Source organism: Dendrobates tinctorius, unplaced genomic scaffold (genome assembly GCF_039654945.1).
Source record: "Dendrobates tinctorius isolate UK_male_01 unplaced genomic scaffold, ASM3965494v1 ptg000017l, whole genome shotgun sequence".
NCBI lineage: Eukaryota > Metazoa > Chordata > Amphibia > Anura > Dendrobatidae > Dendrobates > Dendrobates tinctorius.
In genome coordinates this window covers 11,083,185-11,109,025 of record NW_027361685.1, presented here as the reverse complement: position 1 = coordinate 11,109,025, position 25,841 = coordinate 11,083,185, and the positions used below count along the sequence as shown (strand labels likewise).

Below are 25,841 nucleotides of genomic sequence, written 5' to 3'. Positions count from 1 at the left end.
GAAAGGGCTAAAAAGCCTTCAGTAGACCCCTGTACAGCTGAATAATGAGGCCAGGCTTTAAAGTGAAGGGACAGGAGTGAGGGCCTGTTCCCAGGAGGTACAGTCTGAGGAAAGGGCTAAAAAGCCTTCACTAGACCCCTGTATAGCTGTATAATGAGGCCCAGGCTTTATAGTGAAGGGACAGGAGTGAGGGCCTGTGCCCAGGAGCTACAGACTGTGGAAAGGGCTAAAAAGCCTTCACTAGACCCCTGTACAGCTGTATAATGAGGCCCAGGCTTTATAGTGAAGGGACAGGAGTGAGGGCCTGTTCCCAGGAGGTACAGTCTGAGGAAAGGGCTAAAAAGCCTTCACTAGACCCCTGTACAGCTGTATAATGAGGCCCAGGCGTTATAGTGAAGGGACAGGAGGGAGAAAAGCCGGACTGCCCATCACTAACCTGCAGAGCCGCACTCCACATATATGGCTGCTCTGTGCACAGGACCTGTGATGAGGTCACAGGAGGGGAGGAGTCAGGGGTCACATGATCTCCGGAGTGAAGACGCTCCATGGAGCCTTCTCCTCAGTCAGTGACATTCCCGCCATTATTCGCCCCTCACTACTGGCACAATTACCCCGCGCCGCCTTCTCTACACAGTGTTATGTGTGGAATGTAACGTGTGGTTTCTCTGGAGGGAAATAGACCCCACACAGGAGGGAATTCTCAGCAGTTACCGGCCATCTACTATATGGCGGCATATGATTGTGCTATCGACTCCACACCAGGAGCTAAAATGCCCAAATCTCGGTTATTTCCCCCCTTCCAGAGTCCGGCAGAGGCCGGGGTCACACTTGGGAGAAACTCGCCCGAGTCTCGCACCTCAGTGCCCTTGTGGATTAGCCTCTGTAGGGGAAACGACACCGGCTGTCAGGGACAGGGGGCCCCAACATAAATCCAATATTCGCTGTAAGAAAACCCAACCTGATGCCGCCATTCGGGGTAACCAATGCTCCGGCAGTCTGTGACAATGTCAGTAATTATATTTTTTCTCACTGATTGGTAGATTTGTGGTAATTTTCCTGGATGATATAGTGAGTTACTCCCGTCCTCTGGAGGAGCATGCTGAGCATGTCAGACAGGTTCTCCAGGTTCTACGTGACAACTATTTATTTGGTATCCTGGAGAAATGACAATTTGTGGTCCAGCAGGTCCAGTTCTCAGGACATTTGGCTCCTGCATTGGGGGTTCAGATGGACCCCATTACGGTCCCAGCAGTCCCTTCATTGGTTTGGACTATAAGCCGCACTGGACCATAAGACGCACCACAAATTTTCAGAAGGATAATGGGGCAAAAGTTAATGCGTCAAATGGGGGTCTGTCCCACAGTCTGAATTCAGTAAACCCGGGGGGGATCTGCAGCACTGGTGGAGCCGGGTCACAGGAGGTGTTCGGTGATCCGGCGATGATCTGACTTATCCCAGGCTGGTGCAGCAGGAGCCTCTGTAACATCTGTAATCTCACTGAGCCCATTTGGAGTAAGGGGGTTTAGTTTATAAATCCAGAAGATTTCTTTCCGGTGTAGTTGTCCAATGCGATTCTGACCCTGTGGGGGAATCTCCTCTGTGGGGAATATTCTCAGTTGTGTGGAATCTTTCTGGTGTTTGATGGTGCAGTGACGTGAAAGCCCATGTTGGAGAAAACCCTATGGAGTATTGGAGCGGTGTGAGTTCAGCCTTTTGTGGAGGGGTCGGGTCGTCCTTCCCACATATAATTTCTGGTATGAGCATAAAATCACGTGTGTAACATAACTGGTGGAACATGACATGGGAGTTTTGATCGGGAAAATTTCACCAGTAGAAATAAGGGTGAATTCAGAGAGACCATGGCAGATAATATTTACACCTAAGAAATCTAAGTTATTCTGTGCAAATTGTGAATAAATCTCATATTAACCTTATTCTCCTCATTAAATATGTAATGAAATCATTAACCCCTTTCTGTCCCAGCCCACACCAGAAACACATCATACACGTACCGGTGGTCCACACGGAGGTGTCAGGTGGGGGTTTTACACTATAAATATATTTATTTTCAAAGTCTGGCAAGAACAAATTAGTGAAGCTGCAGCATCCGGCGCCCCCATCGCTGTCCCCGTCATCTGGGTGGACCAGCTGCTCCCAAAAGAAGAAGGCCTTATGGGACAATATAACATTCAGGCTTTCCAGGATGAATCCAATATAGTCATCTGTTTCAGCAGTTTTTTCCATAGATTTTTTATTGCTTCCAGTCCTGTGATTTGTGGAATTCGTGCGTACAAGCTCCTGACGTCGATCAAAGCCAATTTATAACCCTCCTGCCAATCTATACCGGACACAATTCTCTATAAATCTCCGGTGTCCTTGATGTGAGCAGGTGCTATTCTCAGTAATGGTCTCAGACACCGGTCTATAAATGTAGATAAAGATTCTGTTACTGACCCCGCACACTATTGGCAGCCTGGTGGGGGCGCTGCGTCTTTGTGGACTTTAGGAATATAATACCAATGCGGCTTGTGTGGAAATTCAGGGAAGAGTTTCTCTGATATTTCTTAGACAATTGTCCCTTCTCTATGTGAAATCTCAGAGATCTTAGTTGTTCCTTCTCGTTATTTGTGGGATCAGCGCTTGTTTTTCTCTGTGCTGCTATCTGATCGCTGTCTTTCTGCTCCTTACTATATCGTCCATTGCTACTAACACTACATTATTGCCTTTATCGGCTTCTCTAATAACAGGATCTTGGCAGTTTTTATCTCCTTCGGTGCTCGCTGTTCTTTTTTGTTACATTATCTGTTGTTTTTGTACAGCACTGCCTGTGTGTCTTTTACCCCTCTGTAAAAAAACATAAAAACAATTAACCCGATCAGTAAACACCGGAAATAGAAAAAATGTGAGAATTGCCAAAATTACGTATTTATGGATGGCACAATTCCACAAAAAATGCTGTAACGAGCGATCACAATTGTACTAATAAAAACGTTATCTCGTCCTGCAGAAAATAATCCATCATACAGCTCCACCGGAGGAAAATAACAATGTTACGGGGCTCGGGAAATGGAGAAACTGCTCCAAAAATGTTTCTTTCCAAACCTCAGATTTTTTTTCTCCATTAAAATAATAAAACCTGGACATGTTTGGTGTTGCCGTAATCATAGTGATGAGGAGAATCATATTACACGGTCAATTTTACCACAAAATGTACAAAAACAATTCACAAAAAACAATGTCAGAATTGCTTTTTCACAATTTCACTGCACTTGGAATTTTTCCCTCATTTTTGAGTGCACTATGTGGTAAAATTAAGGGAGTCATTGAAAAGTACAACTCGCCCCGCAAACATCAAGCCCTCATATGTCTATGTGGCCAGAGAGATAAAGAGTTATGGCTCTGGGAAGAAGGGAAGGAAAAAACAGAAACAAAAGAACGAAAATGTCCCGCAGCATGAAGGGGTTAATTGCGTCTTTCTGCCACTTACAGGGAAAGTTAGAAATTAGTTGTGTCAGTTCAGCGTTATGTTCATGGCTTCTGATTTAGAGGAGTTGACTATAAAATTCCTTCCATGGCCGAATTCTCCGAATTCCTTTATTACAGAGGAAAATGAGACCATTGAGGGTGAAACATAGAGCCACAAGTCACCTGTGTATAGAGCGAGTGTATAGAGCTGTTTTTCCTCGTCCCATTATTGATAGATGATGTGTCAGATAGAAGGCCGTCTCCCCTAATTATCATTTTAGGGTCAGTGTATAAGGAGAGAATGATAGATAACAAGAAAAGGCCCAACCCAATATGTCGTAGGGTGACCTTCAGGAAAGTCCGGGCACTATGTCCAACGCTTCTTCAGTGTCGGCAGAAACAAGGCACATTGGGATCCCCGGGGTTTCCGCATATGACATTAATAACAATGTTTTCTCACAAGCTTCTCTGTCCTTAATAAAGCCAACCTGATGGTCGGTAACAATTGGGGGCAGGTAGTGGGAGAGCCGGGCTGTATTCACTTTAGAGAATATCTTCACCTCTACAGTAATTAGTGATATTGTATGAAAATTAGGGCCGACATTTGGTTCTTCTCCAGGCTTTCAGAAACAATGTTATGTCAGCCTCAAGTAATTAAGGGGCGAAGAGGGAGTCTTCTGAGATATTACTGAACACTTTTCCTAAAATGGTAATAACTGGGGTGCAAACATCTTATAAAATCTATTATTGCCTCCATCCGGCCCAGGGCTCTTCCCGATAGGGAATGATGTAATGGCCTCTCCGATCTCTTCCTCAGTGACAGCTTTGTCTAGTTCCTCCTCCTCAGGGGTCTGTAAGGAAGGAAGAGCAGCGTCCATAATATATTTGTCAATTTTTCTTTCTGGAATATTAGGTGCCATGTCGTGGTATTATCCATGGATATTATAGAGCGAGCTATAATAGCAACAACATGCCTCAGCTATGTCAGAGGGGTTATGCATTTCTGGCCCGGGTGCCCCTTTTATTTTGGATACATATGTCCCTTGCATGCATGGATATAACCTCCTTGCCAATGAGCGACCACATTTATCTGTGAATTCGTACGAGCACCTTCTCATGTGATCTTGGTATTTTCTATTGTTTCATCTATTAACCACTTTACCGCCTTTCTTTTTTTTCAATTGGATAAATTTTATTGAACAAAACAAAGAATTACCAACATTTTGTTTTTCATATACAAACACTGTGAGAAAAACAATAAAAAAAGAAAAAACAGTAAACAATACAACAATCGGTTACAATGATATAAATCCCAATTTTGCTCTATAGTAGAGGATTTACAGCAGTCAATAACGCTGTGCATCCTCTGTAGTCCCGGAGCGTCTCTCCCAAACCCCCCTCCAGCCCCCCTCTCTCTTTCTCCCTACAGTCAGGTTAGAAGATGAGAGTGAGGGGGGATGGGACGATTACAGCACAGCAGAGATCAGAGCAGGGTCAGGAAGATGCCTGCAGCCCTGTGTGTCTTTGTCATCTCCTCCTGAGTCCTCATCATGGCTGCTCGTAAAGCACTGTCCTGGGAATGGATCTGTACAAGTGAAACCACAGAATCTGGTAAGTATACATGTATATGTGTATCTGTGTGTGTACATGTGCAATATATAGTGTGTGTGCCTGTATATGTGTATATAGTATGTGTGTGCATATATATATAATATAGTATGATTGTGTATATCTGTGGTGCATGTGAGTTTATATATAATATATATATACATGTACATACAGTATATAGTATGTGTATGTATATTATATTTGTATACTGCATGTGTGCACGATATTGTGTATATATATAAGCTGTATATGTATGTGAGCATACTGTATATACTGTATATAAACTGAATGTTTCTGTGTGTATATACTTTATATACACAGTATGTGTGTGTACTGTATGTACAGCATATAGTGTATGTTTCTATATTTATAAAGTATATATAATGTGTGTCCATGTATAGTGTGTATCTGTGTATATGTGCTGCATATATTGTCCTATAATTGTAGTGTCGCCATAATAGGAATCAGTAGTTTACCGTATTTTACTGATTATAAAACGCTCCGGATTATAAGACGCACCCCAAATTTTGAGGAGAAGAAAAGGAAAATAACTTTTTTTAATAAATTACTTACCGGAGGTGGTGGCTGCGGTGAAGCGAGGTCCCAGGGTCGCTGCTAGAGGAGGCAAGAGTGGAGCATTGCTGCAGGCTGGGATGAGGGGTCGTTCGGATGTGTGGTGCTCCGCTGCGGGTGTACGGTGCTGCGGGGGCTCTGCCGACATTTTGTGAAAGGCCAGAACCCCCGCAGTTTATATATTTATTTTTACTCATTTATATAGTGCTATTAATTCCACAGCACTTTACAGACATTAGTGGTGTTTTCCCCAATGAGGCTCACAATCTACATTCCCTATCTTTAGAGATGGACATGCGGCGGCGTCTTTCCAGATCACAACATGTCTATTTATCTTGTGGAGATGCGATAAATCTCACCCGTACAATGTATTGAACGCAGTGAACCCGCACGATTCAGTGATCACATGTGGAGTCACCTGTGTTCAATAGCCGGCAGCGGACATGTGCTGCGTCCAAAGCGCTGCCAATTCCTGATCGTGTGACCCCGGCCTAAGAAATAAATCAGTTTCAGAAAAAAAAAAAAATTCCTTTGACCTCTGCTGGTGTCAGTGCCGTCTGTGGCCCCAATGGGGATTTATGAGAATCCTATTTTAGAGGGATTCAGGCAGAGCCCCCGGACGCACTGCAGTGTGAACAGGGCTTAATATCCTATTGTGTGGAATAGTGCCGTCTACTATACTATTCCGCACTGTCCCAGTGCAGCGGCCAGACACGGACACCGGCCAGACACGGACAGCAGCCAGACATGTTCACCGGGCAGACACGGACACTGTCCAGACATGGACAGCATCCAGACACGGACAGCATCCAGACACGGACACCGGGCAGACACAGATGCTGGCCAGACACGGACACCGGGCAAACATGAATTCCGGCCAGACACGAACACCGGGCAGACACGGACGCCGGCCAAACACGGATGCTGGCCAGACACGGACACCGGGCAAACATGAATTCCGGCCAGACACGAACACCGGCCAGACACGGACAGCAGCCAGACACAGGCACCAGGCAGACACGGACAGCAGCCAGACACAGACAGCAGCCAAACACAGACAGCAGCCAAACACAGACAGCAGCCAAACACGGACAGCAGCCAAACACGGACACCGGCCTGACACGGACACCGGCCAGACACCGACACCGGCCAGACACCGACACCGGCCAGACATTGACACCGACCAGTCACGGACACCAGCCAGAAGACACTTTTTTTTATAAATCTGTTGCTGTCGTCTTTCAGAGTTTCTGCAGTGTTTTTTTCCTGTTCAAATGAATGGGACACAAAAATGTAAGTGAAAAGGCTGCAAAAAAGTAGAATATTTCCTGCCAACACTGTAGATCAATCCACAGCAAAAATGGTGGGTGTGAACAGACACTGCATGGGATTTCTGAGAATGTAAAAATAGTTAGCATGAACTGATAAATCCCCCGTTGCTTAAGCACCGATGCTCCGGGGGTCTCTGCCAGTCTTAGCATTGGGCTGCAGTGTTCTTGCGGCTCCGGGCGGGGGTCTCTGCCAGTCTCAGCACTGGGCTGCAATAGTCTTGTGGCTCCAAGGGTCTCCATCAATCTTAGCACTGGGCTGCAAAGATCTTATGGCTCCAGGGGTCTCTGTCAATCTTAGCACTGGGCTGCAAAGATCTTGTGGCTTTGGGGGTCTCTGTCAGTCTTAGCACTGGGCTGCAGTGGTCGTGTAGCTCCGGGCTTCTCCGCCAGTCTCAGCTCTGAGCTGTAGGGGTCTTGTTGCACTGGGGGTCTCTGTCAGTCTCAGCACTGGGCTCCAGTGGTCTTGTGGCTCTGGGGGTCTCTGCCAGTCTTAGCACTGGGCTGCAGTGATCTTGTGGCTCCGGGGGGGTCTCTGACAGACTTAGCACTGGGCTGCAGTAGTCTTGTGACTCTGGGGGTCTCTGCCAGTCTCAGCACTAGGCTGCAGGGGTCTTGTGGCTCCGGGAGATCTCTGCTAGTCTCAGCACTGGGCTGCAGTGTTCTTGTGGCTCCGTGGGTCTCTGTCAGTCTTAGCACTGGGCTGCAATGTTCTTGGGTCTCCGGGGGTCTCCGTCAGTTTCAGCACTTGGCTTCAGTGGTCTTGTGGCTCCGGGGTTCTCTGCGAGTCTCAGCACTAGGCTGTGTTAAATATTAATAATCCGTTAATTTCTTATTACACCCAGTTCTGTAGAATGCTTTAGCTTACATGACATAGGCTATTTTTAAGCTTGGCTCATGGTAGAAAGACAGCTCCATATATGTAGAGACCACGTGCTTTAGGAGACGTATATAATTCATGGCTAACTGTAGAGGTCGCTCTTCTTCCCTCACCATCATGAGAGACAGACACGAAGATGTCGCCTGTGTTGGGCCATGACATGACATAACAGCTGGTATATTACTTGACGGCGATGTGAGAAGCCGAACTGAGACACAGCAGCCATTTGCTATTCAGGATCTCGGAGAGAAGAAGAATACATGTTGCTTTTGCCATGTGGGATCTCAGAGAATGAAGATGGAAAGCTTTTGCTATGAACAATGGACAATATCTCACCTCTTTTTATTCACCTGAATTATTTTGTAATAACCTTTCTTTGATGGAAGAATCCAAATAAACCACTATATTTTTATCTGGTAATTAGTCCTGAGTATTTTACAGGATAAGCATTATTTTACAGGCTGCAGGGGTCTTGTGGCTCCAGGGGTCTCCAACAGTCTCAGCACTGGACTGCAGAGGTCTTGTGGCTCCGGGAGTCTCCATCAGTCTCAGCACTGGGCTGCAGGGGTCTTGGCTCTGGGGGTCTCTGCTAGTCTCAGCAATGGGCTCCAGTGGTCTTGTGGTTTCAGGGGTCTCTGCCAGTCTTAGCACTGGGCTGCAGTGGTCTTGTGACTCTGGGGGTCTCTGCCAGTCTCAGCACTAGGCTGCAGGGGTCTTGTGGCTCCGGGAGATCTCTGCTAGTCTCAGCACTGGGCTGCAGTGTTCTTGTGGCTCCGTGGGTCTCTGTCAGTCTTAGCACTGGGCTGCAATGTTCTTGGGTCTCCGGGGGTCTCCGTCAGTTTCAGCACTTGGCTCCAGTGGTCTTGTCGCTCCGGGGTTCTCTGCGAGTCTCAGCACTAGGCTGCAGGGGTCTTGTGGCTCCGGGGGTCTCCATCAGTCTCAGCACTGGGCTGCAGGGGTCTTGGCTCTGGGGGTCTCTGCTAGTCTCAGCAATGGGCTCCAGTGGTCTTGTGGTTTCAGGGGTCTCTGCCAGTCTTAGCACTGGGCTGCAGTGGTCTTGTGGCTCCGGGGGTCTCTGCGAGTCTTAGCACTAGGCTGCAGGGGTCTTGTGGCACCGGGGGTCTCCATCAGTCTCAGCATTGGGCTGCATGCAGTGGTCTTGTGGCTCTGGGCTTCTCTGCCAGTCTCAGCGCTGGGCTGCAGTGGTCTTGTGGCTCCGGGAGTCTCTGCGAGTCTCAGCACTAGGCTGCAGGGGTCTTTTGGCTCCGGGAGTCTCTGCGAGTCTTAGCACTAGGCTGCAGGGGTCTTGTGGCACCGTGGGTCTCTGTCAGTCTCAGCATTGGGCTGCAGTGGTCTTGTGGCTCCGGGCTTCTCTGCCAGTCTCAGCGCTGGCCTGCAGTGTTCTTGTGGCTCCGGGCTTCTCTGCCAGTCTCAGCACTAAGCTACAGGGGTCTTGTGGCTCCGGGAGGTCTCTGCCTGTCTCAGCACTGGGCTGCAGTGGTCTTGTGGCTCTGGGGGTCTCTGCCAGTCTCAGCACTGGGCTGCAGGGGTCTTGTGGCTCCGGGAGGTCTCTGCCAGTCTCAGCACTGGGCTGCAGTGGTCCTGTGGCTCCGGGGGTCTCCATCAGTCTCAGCACTGGAGTGCAGTGGACTTGTGGCTTCAGGGTTCTCCGTAAGTCTCAGCACTGGGCTGCAGGTGTCTGGTGACTCCGGGGGTCTCCATCAGTCTCAGCACTGGGCTGCAGTGGTCTTGTGTCTCCAGGGTTCTCCGTAAGTCTCAGCACTGGGCTGCAGGTGACTGGTGGCTCCGGGGGTCTCCGTCAGCCTCAGCACTGGGCTGCAGTGGTCTTGTGGCTCTGGGGGTCTCTGCCAGTCACAGCACTAGGCTGCAGGGGTCTTGTGGCTCCGGGTGGTCTCTGCTAGTCTCAGCACTGGGCTGCAGTGGTCTTGTGGCTCTGGGAGTCTCCATCAGTCTCAGCACTGGGCTGCAGTGGTCTTGTGGCTCCGGGGTTCTCCGTAAGTCTCAGCACTGGGCTGCAGGGGTCTTGTTGCTCTGGGGGTCTCTGCCAGTCTTAGCACTGGGGTGCAGGTGTCTGGTGGCTCTGGGAGTCTCCATCAGTCTCAGCACTGGGCTGCAGTGGTCTTGTGGCTCCGGGGTTCTCCGTAAGTCTCAGCACTGGGCTGCAGTGGTCTTGTGGCTCTGGGGGTCTCTGCCAGTCTCAGCACTGGGGTGCAGGTGTCTGGTGGCTCCGGGGGTTTCAGTCAGTCTCAGCACTGGTCTGCAGTGGTCTTGTGGCTCCGGGGGTCTCCATCAGTCTCAGCGCTGGGCTGCAGTGGTCTTGTGGCTCCGGGGGTCTCCGTCAGTCTCAGCACTGGTCTGCAGGGGTCTTGTGTCTTCACCTTATATTATAGCTGCAAAGTGAATAATAACCATCAGGGCCCCCGAACCATCGGCCACGGAGCCAGAGGGGATTTAGCAGAGTAGTTTGGGGGACATGTAGGACTTGTTATTAATCACTTTTCATACTGTTGTTTGTGAGGTAGGATGTAGAAAAAGACGGCAATTCTGCTAATGTTTTCAATTATGTGACTGTACGGCCCCTTCACACGACCTGTCATGTTTTTCACAGATGCCACGTGTCCCCTATTTGACCTACGGTGCTGCTCTCATGTACGTGTTTTCCCAGCAGCACAGATGACAAAGGACCAATACAAGTCTATGGGTCCATGTAAACATGCCGTCCGTGTGCTGTCCGTGGGCTGTACATGTGCCGTCCGTGTGCTGCACATGTGCCGTCCGTGTGCTGTACATGTGCCGTCCGTGTGCTGTACATGTGCCGTCCGTGTGCTGTACATGTGCCGTCCGTGTGCTGTACATGTGCCGTCCGTGTGCTGTACATGTGCCGTCCGTGTGCTGCACATGTGCCGTCCGTGTGCTGCACATGTGCCGTCCGTGTGCTGTACATGTGCCGTCCGTGTGCTGTACATGTGCTGTCCGTGTGCTGTACATGTGCCGTCCGTGTGCTGCACATGTGCCGTCCGTGTGCCGTCTGTGTGCTGTACATGAGACGTCCGTGTGTAACATGGAAAGTCTATGAGAAGCTTTGTAATTCCATTTCCATTATCCATATGGATGACCAAGATCAGAGTCTCATTACCCAGAGTAGAGAAGCTCCAGGGACAAAGACCCCGTCTGGTCCTAACACGCTGGGGGCCCGGAGTATCCAGCCACGGGGCCCGGATTCCCTCTTTTGTGGCCCCAGCGTTTCTTGTAGAATAAATCCCTTTCTCACACAGTCCTGTAGTAATGACTTTGTTCTCACGTTTTGTAGGAGGGTTCGTCTGACTCCATCTTATGTTATCAGTATAAGTGCGAGAGATGAGAGACCGACAACCGCAGTTTCACCGTGTGTGTCCGGCGTCAGTTCTACAGTGTGAGAGATGCAGGGTCTGTGACCGAAGCTGGGGGTATACGGGTGTATACAGCATACACAGGGGATTGCGACTGAAGCTGGGGGTATACAGGTGTATACAGCGTACACAGAGGGGTCTGCGACTGAAGCTGGGGGTATACGGGTGTATACAGTGTACACAGGGTCTGCGGCTGAAGCTGGGGTATACAGTGTACACAGAGGAGTCTGCGACCGAAACTGAGGGTATACGGTGGACGCTCCACACACCTCGTACACACGCGGCTCCGCTCCGTACACCTCGTACACACACGGCTCCGCTCCGTACACCTCGTACACACGCGGCTCCGCTCCGTACACCTCGTACACACACGGCTCCGCTCCGTACACCTCGTACACACGCGGCTCCGCTCCGTACACCTCGTACACACACGGCTCCTCTCCGTACACCTTGTACACACACGGTTCCGCTCCATACACCTCGTACACACACGGCTCTGCTCCGTACACCTCATACACACACGGCTCCGCTCCGTACACCTCGTACACACGCGGCTCTGCTCCGTACACCTCGTACACACACGGCTCCTCTCCGTACACCTTGTACACACACGGCTCCGCTCCGTACACCTTGTACACACACGGCTCCGCTCCACACACCTCGTACACACACGGCTCCGCTCCACACACCTCGTACACACACGGTTCCGCTCCGTACACCTCGTACACACACGGCTCCGCTCCGTACACCTCGTACACGCGGCTCTGCTCCGTACACCTCGTACACACACGGCTCCGCTCCGTACACCTCATACACACACGGCGCTGCTACATCCACCCTGTAAACCCCTCCTGACCCCACACATAAACTTCCCCTCATCCAGCACCATGACAACCAGCACAGCAGAGTCCTGCACACACTGAGGCCCCTGATCATGTGACCCCTGACTCCTCCCCTCCTGTGACCTCATCACAGGTCCTGTGCGCACAGAGCAGCTGTAGAAATCTCCGGCCTCGGGGTCTCACCAGACTTCGCTCTTTTCTTGCAGGGGCCGCAGTGGATTTCATCCTGGATCCATAGAGCTGAATAGAGGAGCGATGTTCCTTCACTCTGATGGGAATTGATGGTGACGTTTGTCCAACGTCCACGTTACCGAGTAAATCCCCCCAGGACTGCATCCGGTAAAGACCCCGATATCCACAGGTGTCCCCTCTAATTGGGGGAAAGGGATAGAAAAGCGTCTTATCCCGAGGGGAAACCCTGTACATGGAGACATCGGCCTCAGATCTCTCCTGTCCTGTTCTTCCAGAAAAGCCTCAAACTTCTGTGTGTGACTCAGAGCTGAGATCTAACGTGAGAGAAGATTCCAGTGCGGGGAAGACGGGAAACCTTCATATAGACGGCTGTGGGGATGGAGGCAGTGACCGACTCTGGCCAAATCTGTCTCTAGAGCCGCAGTAGAAGATGAAGATGTCGTCCTCATCATGAAGGAGTTATTTCTCATGTCGCGTGTAATGAATATCTCCTGCAGTATTGCTAATGCCGATTCCAGTGTCGGTAATGAGACGAGAATTAGCGTTATGGAAGATGAGTCTATGAGGAACGTGTTCAGCTGCCGACTCCGAGGAGGAAACAGCTTGTTGTCTGTGGCCTAAATATATAGGTTTTATTAGTAGATGTCAGGGAAGAAAACTAAACCCTGTAAGATAATAAATCTCCTCATATGTTTCCCTTATTATCTCCAGTAATTGTATTATTACACAGGATTCTTATGATGTTACATCGGATCATCTTCTTCTCATTCAGGTCTCTACAATATCGGATCCTCTCAGTGAAGATCTTCTACAGAAGAGAATTTTCCTGATTTACCCATCAAGGATGGATATGGACAGAGACAAGATGGCGGAGAGGATGTTACACCTCACCCTAGAGATCCTCTTCCGTCTCACTGGAGAGGTGAGAGATTCTGATGACGTCACATTACATCATTCTTATCTATGGGAATAACAGATGGACAGAACTGGAGAGGTGAGGACTCCGGAAATGTCTGTAGTGAGATTTATTAATGTGTCTCTCCATAACCAGGATTACACAGTGGTGAAGAAGACCTCTAGTGATCGCTGTCAGGACCCTGTGTCTGAGGGATGGGGAAGACCCCTGAGCCCAATCACGGGGCCTCCACCTCACCCCCTGATCCATGAGGACATCAATTACCAGAAAATCCTAGAACTCATCTACAAGATGATTGAGCTGCTGACTGGAGAGGTGACACTGCTGGGAATGCTGGGACATTATACAGTAACACTATGAAGGGATCGGGGGATGACGGTATCATTGTATGTGTCAGGTTCCTATAAGGTGTCAGGATGTCGCTGTCTATTTCTCCATGGAGGAGTGGGAGTATTTAGAAGGACACAAAGATCTGTACAAGAACGTCATAATGGAGGTTCCCCAGCCCCTCACATCTCCAGGTAATAGACAGGACTAAATACACACGGCCTATAATTATCTGTATGTAGAGAATGAATTCAGTCCCTGTATGTGTTTCCTCCAGATCTATCCAGTAAGAGGACAACACCAGAGAGATGTCCCCGTCCTCTTCTTCCACAGGACTGTAACCAAGAAGATCCCAGTGCTCCTCAGGATCATCAGGTAGATGGAGAGAAGGTGTCAGGAGATCTCCCCTATGATGTGTAGACGGCTGTGAAGGTCTTGTGCTCAGTCTTGTTTTATCTCACCATCCTGTTAGCTCTTCTTTAAACTTGCTTCCGCTTTTTAATGTTTTTTTTTTAAATCTGGTGCTCAGAACTGGACACAGTGTTCCAGAAGAAATCTGACCAAGAAGGAGTAGATGAGAATAATTATTTGACATGATGTAGACTCTATACTTCTCTTAATACTTCACAGAACTTGTGTTGGCAGCAGATTACTCACGATTCTCTCCAAGCTTGTGACAACAGAACTTGCTTATTCAGGAACAATCAGGAACAATATATGATAAGCTTAATAGATCAGGAATAAATCATTTGTGTGTCCCTATCTGTGCATCATCTACAGCAGGCTGCTTCTCTCATACACAGACACAGCAGGAAAGCAGGAAATACAGTCACATGCTCTCCCTGTGTGAGCCTCTGGGAGATTTTTTTAACTTTATAAACAGCATACAAAACTAGCAACTAAACACTCATACACCCCCACTCAACAAATACTTACCCTGTTAGTCCCATTGCGGTTCTGAAGTCCACAAACTTGGCTCTTGATAATGGCTTTGTCGTGCCATCAGCTATCATCTTGTCAGACTCGCAATAAACAAACTGGAGTACACCACGTTCTACTAAGTCACGTAAGTGGTGATGTTTTACATCAATGTGCTTAGTCCTTGCACTAATCTTCTTACTGCTGGCAAGGTAACTGTTGGTTGAGCTAATGGCTTGCCGAAATCTTCCAAAAGTTACATAAGCATAGGCAGCGACATATATTCTGCTTCTGTAGAATATAATGCGACTGACACTTGTTTTCTGTTGGACCAAGAAATTGAATTTGCTCCTAACTTGAACATGTAACCACTTGTTGATTTCTGATCACTTGAATCTCCAGCCCAATCAGCATCGACATAACCTCTGAGTGTGAGATCTCCTGATGCAGATATTTTAACATTTAGCCTTTGAGTTTCTTTAAGATATTGAAGAATTCTCTTAATTGCATTCCAGTCTCTCTGGCGTAGCTCGCTTACACGTCGACAGAATTCCGACTGTGGCTGTGATATCCGGACGAGTTGCGGTTGCTATGTACAGAAGCTCCCCCACTGCTTGTCTGTAACTCTCAGCCTTTGGCTTGTGACATTCCAAACTGGTTTAGGATTGTGGAAATTTTATAGCTTTCGTTGAGAAGAAAACTCCCATCTTCTTCTCTGTGGATTTGGATTCCCAAATAATATGTCACATTTCCAAGGTCCTTAGTCTCAAAGTGCTGGTTGAGAATTTCACCTAGCCTTGCAATTTCTTTTTCATCTTGAGAAGACATGATTACATTGTCTACATATAGGAGAACATACATCCACTCCTTCACTACATTTTTCTTATACAAACATGGATCAGCTTGAGATCTTTTAAATCCTTCATCCATCAAGACTTTGTTCATTTTCGAGTTCCAAGCTCTTGCTGAAGGCTTAAGTCTATAGAGAGATTTTTGCATTTTACAAACAAGGTGCTCTTAACCAAAGTAACATAGTTAGCAAGGCCGAAAAAAGCCATGTGTCCATCCAGTTCAGCCTATATTCCATCAGAATAAATCTCCAGATCTACGTCCTTCTAAAGAAGCTAATAACTGTAAGACACAATATTGTTACACTTCAGGAAGACATCCAGGCCTCTCTTGAACCCCTCGACTGAGATCGCCATCACCACCTCCTCAGGCAAGGATTTCATCACCTTTTTAATATACCCCTTGGGTTGGCTCATGTACCTCTTCTTCATTGTCACCATGTATTTTTTTTTAAAAAATGTTATGTGGTCAATTTGAGGAGCGCTATGGCAATAGAGCACACTGCAATAAGTAGATAGTGAACAGCCTTTTATTAGACCACAATGCATTTCGGCAGCAGACCGCTGTCTTCCTCAGATGGATTTATTAATGTCACCATGTAGGAAGGTTGTTTTGATGTCAAAATGTCTCACTGTCATCTGTTGAACTGCAGCTACGGACATTAAAGTTCTGAATGTGGTTTGCTTCACAACTGGAGAAAATGTAGCATCATAATCTTCACCATACTTTTGCTACAAATCTTGCCTTAAACCAGTGAACGTTACCTTCTGAGTCATATTTGTTTTTGAAGACCCACTTACATTCGATAGCTCCTTTTCCTTGTGGTAGCTCAGTAAGCTCCCGTGTCTGGAGTTGGTGAATGGACTCCAACTCTTCATTAGCAGCATTTATCCACTTCAGCTTCTCATGGACAGGAGGTTTTACATCTGTTGCCATGACTGTGGCTCTGGTTCAGGAAGTGTTCTGATCATATAAGAAAGGCGTCTAGCTGGGATACCTTTGTTTGGCCTTTCTGATCTCCTGACAGGAGGTTGACTTGGCTTTTCTGTGTCTTCCTTGGTGGCTTCAGAGCTTATCTACACTTCAGTGTTTTCCTTTTCGGTGTCTGGGTTTGGTGATTGAGATTCTTGTTCTTGCTTCTCAGGTTGAATAACTGGTGTAACCTCATGGAATTTGAGCGATAGAGTTTTCATCAATCACTACATCTCTGCTGATTGTTGCTGTGTTGGTCTCTGGGTACAGGATTCTGTATCCTTTTTGAGTTTCGCTATAACCCACCAGGACTCCTTGCTTTGCGTGTGATTCCCACTTGAAACGTTTTTCTTTGGAAACATACGCAAATGTTATACTTCCAAATATCCTGAGGTGCTTCAGGTGAGGCTTCTCCCAGTTCCATAGCTCATATGGAGTTTTATTTGTGGCTTTACCTGGCACTCTGTTCTGAAGATGGCAAGCTGTCATGATGGCTTCTCCCCAATACATTGTAGGTAGATTCGCATCAAACAACATACTACTTCCACTTTCTCAAAGAGTACGGTTCTTTCTCTCTGCAATGCCATTTTGTTCTGGGTTGTATGGAACATGATTCCATCCTTTTTCAAAATGGTTTGCACCTTACCACTTGTATATTCGGTTCCATTATCTGCACTCAGGGCTTTTGGCATTCTTCCAAATTTGTTAAACACTACAGCAAGATATTCTCCAAGTTTCTGTGGAACTTCATCCTTACTGTGAAGCAGGTAGGCGACTGTATATCTGGAGTAGTCATCAATAAATGTGAGAAAATATCTCATCTTGCTAGGAGGTTGAACACTCATTGGACCACATGCATCTGTATGTATCAGATCTAGAGGCTGTGCAGATCTAGTGGTGCTTATTTTAGGAAAGGATTTTCTGGACATTTTCCCTGTAAGATAGTTGGTGCACGTCATCATTTGACTACACTGGTTGATTTCAATACCATTTGCAAGATGAGCTAGCTTCCTTACTGCTCCTGGGTCTCTGTGCCCAAGACATCTGGGCCATACATGGACACAGTTCTTATGCAGTTCTTGTCTAGCACTGTACACTCACTCTTTGCATTTTAGCTGATAAAGTTCTTGTTGGATTTTTCCTACTGCGAGAGTGTGACCCTTCTTTTAGATAACGCAGCTGTTATCTCTAAAATAGCACAAAACCCATATAGATGTCCAGGCACAAAAACTGATTTATATCAATCAACCCAAAAAGAGAAAGTCCAGTATAGCGTGCCAGTATAAAGATATATAACCTTTATTAAACTCAGAGGACTTCATACACACGTAATACAAAGTTATTCCCAGTAAAATATTCAAGGTCACTTCTTAACCATAATAGGGGAGTTAACCCCATAAGCCCCATTTACCACCTATGTAACCAGTGCACATGTATAATCCTTAATTTGTAGCCACTTAGATCTCTAATACCCAGTACCGGCCGTGTCCCACTCAGGCAGTAAATGAGAAAAAGTAAATGGATTAGCACTTACATTGGTGGTGGTCTGCTGTGTGTGGTCTCCCCAAGCTCCCCAACGTGCATTTCATCTCTTCATCAGGAGGTGAACGCTAGGGGGAAGGGGTGGGTGCATTAAATAGAACAAGCGACCGATGGCATGCGTGCTCTCAGATCTATGAGGGGTTCCATGTCATGTCGGGGTCACTTCCGGTACTTCACTGCGCGTGCGCTCCCAACATCACTCATCCATCTGATGTCATGGATTGCGGCCGTGGAACATAAGCACAACATGGGCCGTCATGGAGATTGCGCATGCGCCTTGCCCCCAATGCCCACTTTCCATAGCGTCAGTGAATGTGACGGCTTCGCACGCGGCATAGCAGGAAGTGAGGAGTTCCATCAGTAAATAATGTGAGATCATATATATTAATGTAAAGAATAACCAAAAAAAGTGCATAATGACATATACTAGTAGTGATGCCTCATTAAGTGTAATATTTGTACTGCTCAAGTAAAGTAATATGATGTAAGTGTAAAGTGCCCAGTATGAAACATAATAATATACCCTAAATAAATGATAAAGTAAAAATAATGTGCTAACAATGCAGTAATTATCCCATTTAACAGCATAATTTTACATAGGATAAGACTGTATTGAGTAAACATACATTTATAGTAAAGTTATATATGTAGAAACAAAGTGCATATAGTGGCATAAGGTGTCAAGTGCATACCATACTAATATCTCATAATTAGTGTATAAACTAGTGCATATCACCAATAGCACACATAACACATGATAAACCATGAATAACCCCACGATTGATAAGAAAATCCCATCCTGTGACCCCACATGTCAGACTGCATTCCATAAGGAAAAGAACAGCTGACTAGGCCACAGAATGTTTATGATGACTGCGTAGTCCTTACTGATTTTGATCCTCTTTTGCTTATTAGAATAAATCTTGTCCCATATAGGTCAGACCATATCCAGAAGTGGATCACATGCCGAGAGAGCCAAAAGGCTACCCAACCACAGTTACTAAATGGAACCTAGAATATGGTACAAAAGGAATAAATCATAGGAAAATCCCAAGACCAATTGGTTAAAATATACGAAACAATCATAAACCCAAAAAGATCACCCCCACCCACCCATAGTAAAAGAGACAAATCCTTCACAGAAAAGAACACACTTGCCATTGGCCACTTGTCCTATTTATTGCACCTTCCCCCTATCGTTCGGCTCCTGACGAAGGGATGAAAGGCGTGTTGGGGCACTTGAGGTGACCACACACAGCAGACCACCATCAATGTAAGTGCTATTCTGTTTACTTTTTCTCATTTACTGCCTGAGTGGGACACGGTCGGTACCGGGTATTAGAGCTCTAAGTGGCTACAAATTAAAGATTATACATATGCACTGGTTACATAGGTGGTAGATTGGGCTTATGGGGTTAACTCCCCTATTATGGTAAAGTGGTGACTTTGAATTTTTTACTGGGAATAACTTTGCATTACATGTGTATGAATTACTCGGATTGAGTTTATTAAGGGTTATATATTTTTATACTGGCACGCTATACTGGACTTTCTCTTTTTGTGTTGATTATTATCTCTAAAAGTAACTAGATTCCCTTTTGTGTGAGCTTCTTTACTGACAGAAGATTGCTTTCAAGGCTTGGAGCATAGAAAACATCCTTTTGTCATGATCCAGGTCGGAGTTTAGTTCTTGTTATTCTCTCCCCGGCCTGGTTATGCGGGGGTTAACTTTCTCTGCCTCGTTTTGGGATCTGTTTGGCTATTTCAGTCCTCTGCTGCTTGCAGGCAGCGTCAGTTATAGTTCCTGCCCCTGGCTTGAGCGGCTGACCCCGTTACACCCTGATTTGTTCTCTGCCCGTTTACTGAGTTCTCGTGTCTGCCCACTCCTGTTACGCCGCTCGTCTTGGTATTTGCTCCCCGTGCTGTGACCCCTTGGTATTTGACCCGGCTTGTTCGCTGACCTGTTTGACTGTCTTATGTATCTGGCATCTCTGCTCCCAACCACCTCCGACTTCTCTGGCTTGTATCTGACCATGTGTATTGCTATTTCCTCTGGTACTGCATTCCCTGTCCATTACTGACCTGGCTTCTATGACCACTCTTTCACCACCTAGTGGTACCTGCACTGCTGCACTGTGGTGGTACGCTGTGAGTGCAACCATTTTTTCCTCACCAGCACCCCCTAGTGGAGGTTGCACGCTACTGCGCTGCAGCAGCTTTACGCCTTTATTGGGATCTTTCTGCTTTGTGCTGAGGAAACTGGACAGTGGAGGTAGCAATATCCTACTCCTTCTGAAGTCATATAGTGACCATTAGCTAAGATGACCTTTTCTGATTAGCTTTCATTAAGGTCAGTGAAGAAATCCTTGTTATTTGTCATATTGCTGCTTGAACCAGAATCTATACACCATATACACTTTGCAGATGGGCTTGTTCTGGCATTAAATACAGCTTCAGGACATGCAGAATCTTCCTTTACAGCTGTTTTAACCCTTTGATGATTGTTCAGCTTTTTAAGCTGGCTCATTCTTTCTTTCCAAATTCTGCAGTCTGCTTTAAGGTGGCCAGGCTTTTTACAGACAAAACACTCATGAGTTTCTCTTAGATTGTTGTTATATTTAGGGAAATCCTGTGTCTTTAATGCTGTTTCTGCTCTGGATTCATTACTGCTGGTTACATGCTGTGTTTTTCTCTTGAATTCATCCACAAGTTTGCCTTTAACATACTCTAGTGTCAGGTCGACATCTGGCCGTGCATCTAGTGCAGTCATAACTCTCTGGAAGACCACTTAATAGAAATGCAGCAGCATGAAAATCTTTAATTTCTTCTCCAATACCCCTGAGATGCTCCACAATCTCTAGGGTGTTTCTTATATAGTCCTGCATATTCTTTCCATCACTTAGCTTAGACTGATACAGCTTTCTCATGAGATAAAGCTTATTGCTGAGATTTGATCTTTCATGCACTTTCTGTAACTCATCCCACATCTCTTTTGCAGTTGCACACTTGCACAATCTGATTATCATCTACACTGAGGGAGATCGTGCTTTGTGCTTTCTGATCCTTCTCTAGCCAATCATCTGGTAATGGATAAGGCACTTGATCCTGAGTGTTTATCCACGTACCTTCTCTTATGAGCATTTTCACCTTGAATTTCCAGGACTGGTAGTTCTTGTTAGTGAGGCTTGGCACTGAGAACTTGACAGGATTGCTGCTAGTGGACATCTCTATTGCTCCGTGCTGCTTTTTCTTTGGGCTATAGTTGCTGTGTTACTGTTAAGCTTGTGACAACAGAACTTGTTTTTTCAGGAACAATATATGATAAGCTTAATAGATCAGGAATAAATCATTTGCGTGTCTCTATCTGTGCAGCATCTACAACAGGCTGCTTTTCTCATACACAGACACAGCAGGAAAACAGGAAGTACAGTCACATGCTTTTCCGGTCTCTGGGAGTTTTTTTTAAACTTTATAAACAGCATACAAATCTAGCAAATAAACACTCATAGACAGGAATGGAGTTGTTGCACTAAACATATTCCAACAACTTGTGTAATGAGAACAGTGGAGATGGCAGGATTAGAGCTGATCATAGATGGGACTTCTCCATCTGTCTGTGACTTTTACAATATTTGTTTCAGGGTGAAGATCTGACCCATATTAATACATATACAGAGACATATGTGAGAGATGATGAGTGGTGTAAAGAGGAGATTCCCACATATGACTACCCAGGTGAGTAGTAACCACTGAATGCAGAGAAGTCACAGATTCCTCTCAGTCACCGGCTGTGGCTGCTTTATCGGTGGTGTAGTCCGGCCATATTACCATGATCAAAATTTTGCCTCTAGACCACAGCATTAATATTAGTAATCTTTATTTTTATATAGCGCTAACATATTCCGCAGCGCTTTACAATTTTGCACACATTATCATCACTGTCCCTGATGGGGCTCACACTTTAAATTCCTTATCAGTATGTCTTTGGAATGTGGGAGGAAACCCACTCAGACATGGGGAGAACATACAAACTCCTTGGAGATGTTGTCCTTGGTGGTGTCCTGCAGTGCTATCCACCGAGCCACCGTGCTGCCCATTGGCTTAACATTCTCCTCTATCCAAAACTGTTCAAATGACTTTGGGCATTGAAAGCCCTTTTCTATAGAACTTACAACCTGGAGGATCCACCTACCCCCTGGGATTAGGAGACACTGACCGTTACCTTCCCAGATCTGTAAACTATAAAGCCAAATGACAGCGTACGTAGAATGTGCTGACAAGATAGAAAATCACTTGAAGAAAAATCTTATGCTGGGCCTGTAAGAGAAAGCGGAGGGTAATAATGCTGTTGGCTTCCTAGAATCCTGAGATGTAATTTCAGGGCTGAAATCTCATCTCCCGAGATCTTGATACTGAGATTTCCATCTGTGCATGTGCTACCCCCCCGGCGGCCATGTTCACGGACATGCGGCGGGCTCTGTCTCTCACGAAATGTCGGCAGAGCCCCCCTGCAGCGGCGGACACCCTGGGTGGCAGCAGTGGTGGTCACCCTGGGCAGCACCAAACACTCGCAGCGGCGCACTGCACATCGCAGCACCCCCTCATCCCACCCAGAGGCCTGCAGCATCACCCCACTCCTGCCTCCTCCAGCAGCGACCCTGGACCCCGCTTCACCACAGCAATAAGACGCAAGGATTATAAGAAGCACCACCATTTTATTAAAAAAATAAAAAATTTCTTATTTTTCTCCTCAGAATTTGGGGTGCGTCTTATAACCCCGAGCGTCTTATAATCCAAAAAATACGGTAGCATGTTTATTTCCTCTTAAAACTCATCTGACAGAAAATATTGGCCCTTACGATAGTTTAGATTGCTAAGAGCCACCGAGCCCCATACTCTAATTACCCAGAGAGTTTTCACCAGAATCATAGGAAACAAATGGACCTTACAAATTATTTTCCAATGTCTCTTGAATACAACAATTCCCTATATATGGTTGTACACTACTTTGTGGGCACATGGTAGGGTTAAGAAAGGAAGGAGCGCCATTTAGCTATTCGTACACAGATCTTGAAGGAATAGTTTGCAGACACAATGTATTGGGAGCACTGTTCGTGGTCACCTGGCAGATCAAAAGATGGCCACCACGAGAAGGCTTGGCTCTATCTACTCTATTTTCCAGATCCCAGTGATTGCCTTGCTCATCATCCTTTAACCCCTCTATATGGTTCTGGACTTACACAGAGACCCCTAGGCTTGGGCCATGGTGTTACCTGCTATTCTGTGGAGTGAGATGGCAAGAAGAATAGTCAGGTAGTTGGTCATAACCAGGAGGGCAGAGAAAGTACAAAATCAGAAGACACAAGTGTAGTCGGTAAGCGGGCTGGGATTACACCAGGAAACAAATACACCAGCTGAGCACAGAGGACTGAACCAGAGGAGAACAAGGCTGTATCTGGCAGATTCCGGGAATATGCTTCAAGCTTTAGGAGGGTTTGGTGCCTTCTAATTGGCTTAAGCAGGTAGCAAATTGCTACCAGATTGCTGGACAGCACACAAACCCATACTGCCAGGCTGGATGAAACTACTGGTCTCAGGCACCCTAATCTTAGTGGCTGGACAGAGCTAGCGCCACCCAGAGCTTCTGGTTTTGACGTCTCTTCTATTACCAGCAACGTCTGCACCATAAATAAGGCGCTGCTTGGTGATGGAATCAAACATCGCAGGAGATTCCAGTGGAGAGGGGACACACCATCTGCAGATGCCCTAATATAACACAATTACTGGAAACTAAAGCAGTAGAAATCCCCATAAAGTAATTCCATTTTGGAAATTATAACCCTCAGTGAATTATCCTATGGGAGTAGTGACACTTTACGGAAATTAGCTCGCACTGGATGTTGCAACATGAAAATGGCAAATTTGCCATTTTATTATCCAACACATAATGCCCAGATTGTGCTCCAGGAAACACACACCGTAAATTAAGTGGGTTCTTCTCACTATAGTAATGCCAAATATATGGATGCTAAATATGGTTTGGGCGCACTACAAGGCTCAGAAGAGAGTGGATATTTGACTTTGGGAGAGCGGATATTGCTGGATCGGTTTATGGAAGCCATGTTGCTTTTCAAGAGCTTTTGAGCCACAAATATTGTGGAAACCTTTTGGTTTTCTTCTGACAGATGATGGACCTTAGTGGTGTCTTGTGTTTCCGTGAGATGAGTAGAAGTTTTATTGGTATAATTTTCACCTATATAACATTGTTTGTTGGCTTTTTATTCCATGTTTGGGAAGCAGAATGAACAAACCATTGAACACCATGATGCACTGGTTCATGCTATGAGGCTTTCGATTAGACTGTGAACTCTCATTGTCTTGGTGAATAATTCAATATTTTTAAAAAGCTTGTATTTTTATGGACAACTTAAGTAGAAATGTCCAAAAGTATAAAATTTGAGGATATTTTATTCAAAATTATTAATTGGTTTTATTTTTAGCAGATGACTGTACCAGGAGATCAGAGGGAACGCTGACATCTTCAATTTTTAAATCTGATGATCTTGAGATCTCACAGGATCCAATTGAAGTTAATGCCATTACTCCAGATATACCATCATCGCTTCATAGCAAAGATCTGTCATCTGATCCTATGAAACAGGTCCCATCTTTTAGTTCATTACCAACTACTAAGGAAAATCAAAGTCACAATATAAGCATTAAAAAATTAATTGATTCTAAAGGAAAGGAGCCATTTTCATATTCAGAAAATGGAAATAATTTTCTTGAAAAGAGTTTTCTTAAACATGAAAAAATTCACATAACAGAGAATAGATTTTCCTGTTCAGAATGTGGGAAATGTTTCACTCAGAATTCAGATCTTGTTACACATGAGAGAATTCACACAGGGGAGAAGCCATATTCATGTTCAGAAAGTGGGAAGTGTTTTAGCCAGAAATCACATTTGGTTAGGCACCAAAGAACTCACACAGGGGAGAAGCCTTTTTCCTGTTCAGAATGTGGGAAATGTTTTGCACATAAATCACGTTTTGTTACACACCAAAGAACTCACACAGGGGAGAAACCTTTTTCCTGTTCAGAATGTGGGAAATGTTTTATCTGGAAATCAGATTTGGTTAGACACCAAAGAACTCACACAGGGGAGAAGGCTTTTTCCTGCTCAGAATGTGGGAAATGTTTTATCTGGAAATCAGATTTGGTTAGACACCAAAGAACTCACACAAGGGAGAAGGCTTTTTCCTGTTCAAAATGTGGGAAATATTTTAACCATAAATGAAATGTTGTTAGACACCAGAGAACTCACACAGGGAAGAAGGCTTTTTCCTGTTCAGAATGTGGGAAATGTTTTATCTGGAAATCAGATTTGGTTAGACACCAAAGAACTCACACAAGGGAAAAGGCTTTTTCCTGTTCAAAATGTGGGAAATATTTTAACCATAAATGAAATCTTGTTAGACACCAGAGAACTCACACAGGGGAGAAGCCTTTTTCCTGTTCAGAATGTGGAAAATGTTTTGTGAAGAAATCATCTGTTTTAAGTCACCAAAGGACTCACACAGAGGAGAAGCCTTTTTAATGTTCTTAATGTGGGAAAAGTTTTACACTGAAATCAACTCTTAATAAACATCATGGTTGTCACAAGGGGAGAAGCCTTTTTAATATTCATAATGTTAGAAATAATTTAACTGAAAATTGTATTTTCTTATAGGTGTTGACCACTACTAGGACAGCGCCTTGTCATTCCTCATGTTTGGCCATGTTACAATAAAAACACTCATTGTACGAGAATGATCAGTACTAAATATGTTGAACAGCCATGTCAGAGTTTGGTGAAATACTCCTAAATATTGTCATTTTGTGTTATCACTTTCTTTATTGTCTTTCCCTGCAGTATGAGGTTATCATGTATACGCCTTTTGCCGCTATATGTAGTTCGTTTGTCCAACTATATATATATATATATATATATATAGCTCAAACAAGGTCCTCCATATATTC

General features: G+C 45.6%; 1 pseudogene; it reads left to right on the top strand.

Annotated features, from left to right (window-relative positions):
• The window catches only part of LOC141082440 (uncharacterized), a 90,961-nt pseudogene extending 65,393 nt beyond the window's left edge, over positions 1-25,568 (top strand).
• Positions 25,569-25,841: the final 273 nt, after the last annotated feature.